This window comes from Penaeus monodon, chromosome 22 (genome assembly GCF_015228065.2).
Source record: "Penaeus monodon isolate SGIC_2016 chromosome 22, NSTDA_Pmon_1, whole genome shotgun sequence".
NCBI lineage: Eukaryota > Metazoa > Arthropoda > Malacostraca > Decapoda > Penaeidae > Penaeus > Penaeus monodon.
In genome coordinates, this window is record NC_051407.1 from 1,911,791 (window position 1) to 1,912,005 (window position 215).

Here is a 215-nt window from a genome sequence, read left to right on the forward strand (position 1 = left end):
CGCATTTTCCATGTGCTTCCTATATTTACACACGAGAAAGGACGGGGGAAAAACAGAAGAAAAGAAAAAAATGTAGGTCACGGCACATAGCTCTAGGGATTTTAGCCCTTATGGGAAAGCGACCGAAGGTGTGTGTGTCTATTTGGCTAAATACAGAACACGAGGAAAAGAAATTGGAAATGGTTTTGTACCTGTGGTCAGAACGTCCATTTTTA

General features: G+C 41.4%; 1 protein-coding gene across 1 annotated transcript in view; it reads left to right on the forward strand.

The window, feature by feature from the left end:
• The window catches only part of LOC119586816 (GTPase-activating protein CdGAPr-like), a gene marked incomplete in the record, with an annotated part of 278,029 nt that overhangs the window by 120,718 nt on the left and 157,096 nt on the right, over positions 1-215 (forward strand).